The 1,985-nt window shown below is 39.1% G+C and overlaps 1 long non-coding RNA gene across 1 annotated transcript; it reads right to left on the minus strand.

The window, feature by feature from the left end:
* Positions 1-231: 231 nt before the first annotated feature.
* LOC309871272 lies at positions 232-1,754 on the minus strand. Its single transcript, XR_014315162.1, has 2 exons — positions 1,564-1,754; positions 232-803 (listed from the first exon to the last, which is right to left on the minus strand). It is a non-coding gene; the product is annotated as an uncharacterized lncRNA (long non-coding RNA).
* Between the last annotated feature and the right edge of the window lie 231 nt (positions 1,755-1,985).

A 1,985-nucleotide genomic window follows, 5' to 3' on the forward strand; every position in this document is an offset into this window, starting at 1 on the left:
AAGCTTTGCCCAGAGGCCCAAAAAGAGTGCAAATATTTTCTATAGAAAGTGGCCCACTTCTCTAGCACCAAGGTTTTGGGACCAAGATCATCACTAGATAGGGAATTCACCAAGTCACATATGGAGAAATTATTATTTCTACCAGATCTCCCCAGGAACATCCTGTTTTTGACCAGGACCTTTGACCTCAGAGGGAAATTGATGACAGTTTTCTCACAGAGGAACAAAAAATTAAATATAAACTGTTGATCTTTATTCAGTTTATAATGAATATTAATGGTAGAAATACTCTGTCCAAGTTAAATTCAAATCCGTTAAAACCACACATCATTAAAAATTGGTGGAAGAACGAAATTTTGACAAAGTTTAAATCGAAATTTTTGACCAGGAAATTTGAATTTTATAGGTATAGTAGCCACAAGAGAACTTAGTCACAGAAGATACATTGGTAAAATTTGAAATGAACCAAAAATTGACTAAGTCTCCATTATAAAACATATAGAAGAAACTGGATCCCAATGAAAATAATTACAACAAAATGGAAATATATTGCAGAGGAAATTGATCAAAAATTAAATTGGCTTAATGGAGTTGCTGAATGGAGTTTCTTGACGAAATGTCATCAATATTAGCCCAGCTAAAATATGTGATCAAAAACATTGAGTGAAACAGCCACAGTAGTTCAAAATGTCTTTCTTGTGCCCACGCGTGGGCAGTTGAAGTGAAGTTGTCCAGATGGCCATTAGCAGCATGAATCAGAAGAGAAGTCTTGACTGCTGGTAGAGAGAAGTCATCAGTGAGCCCTGGACAAAATGAGATCAAAGAAAGAGAATGTAGACCTAAGAAGAGCACTTACAAAATCTTTAGGGAATGACAACATTTAAAGTATAGGTAGGAGGTAAAAAGCCATGGAGGAAACTGAACCACAAAGGTAGACAGAAAAACAGAAGTGTGATACCAAAGCTAAGAGAGGAAAATTTTCCAAGAATGAGCAGTGGTCAGTAGTTTCTTTTTCTTTTATTTTTAAAGATTTTATTTATTTATTTGACAGAGAGACATAGCAGGAGAGGGAACACAAGCAGGGGGACCAGGAGAGGGAGAAGCAGGCTTCCCGCTGAGCAGGGAGCCTGATGCGGGGCTCGATCCCAGGACCCTGAGATCATGACCTGAGCTGCATGCAGACGCTTCACCACTGAGCCACCCAGGCACCTCTGGTCTATAGTTTTAAATGCCAAAGGGAAATCAAAAGAGAGAAAAACGTTATTTGGATTTGTCAGTTGGAGGCCATTGGTGACCTCAGCAAGAGAAATTTCTGTAAAGTCGTGGGGCAGACTGCAGTGATTTGAGGAATGAGTGGGGTGTAAAGAAGGCAGGCTATATTTTGAAGAACAAGGTGGTCCAATTTATACAAGGACCTTAAATAATCCACAACTTAAGGGCATACCACAGATGCATGTTCCTTCCCAGAACACCAGCAAGGCCCCCTGTTTCCCCCCACACACACACACTATGTTGGTTTTCTTAAAAGAGTTATCTTTCTTAATCTAACAGCCTTTTCCATACCTTATTACATGAAACTTGCATTCCAATGTTATTGTTTTGAATGTGTTGTTTTCCTCCAGTTCTCATACTAGTAACATCATTGAACAAATGTTTAGATGACATTTGTAGGCTAGGAAAAGAGAATTACATTATTCTATCAGTGAATTCAAAACAAAACAAAACAAAACAAAAAACCAGTAGTCACTGTGATGGGCTGAGTAGTGCCTCTGACATGATCCATGATAAAATGCCCAGAACCTGTGAAGGACACCTTATCTAGCAAAAGGGATTTAGCACGTGTGATAAAATTAAGGATCTTGAAATGGGAAGACTATTCAGGATTTTCCAGGTGGGCCCAACATTATCACAGCTTCCTGTTGGAGAGATGCAGGAGGAGTCAAAGAAGGCAGCAATGTGGTGACAGACACAAAGGCTAGGGTGTC

Source organism: Mustela nivalis, assembly GCF_964662115.1.
Source record: "Mustela nivalis genome assembly, chromosome: 8".
Taxonomy (NCBI): Eukaryota; Metazoa; Chordata; class Mammalia; order Carnivora; family Mustelidae; genus Mustela; species Mustela nivalis.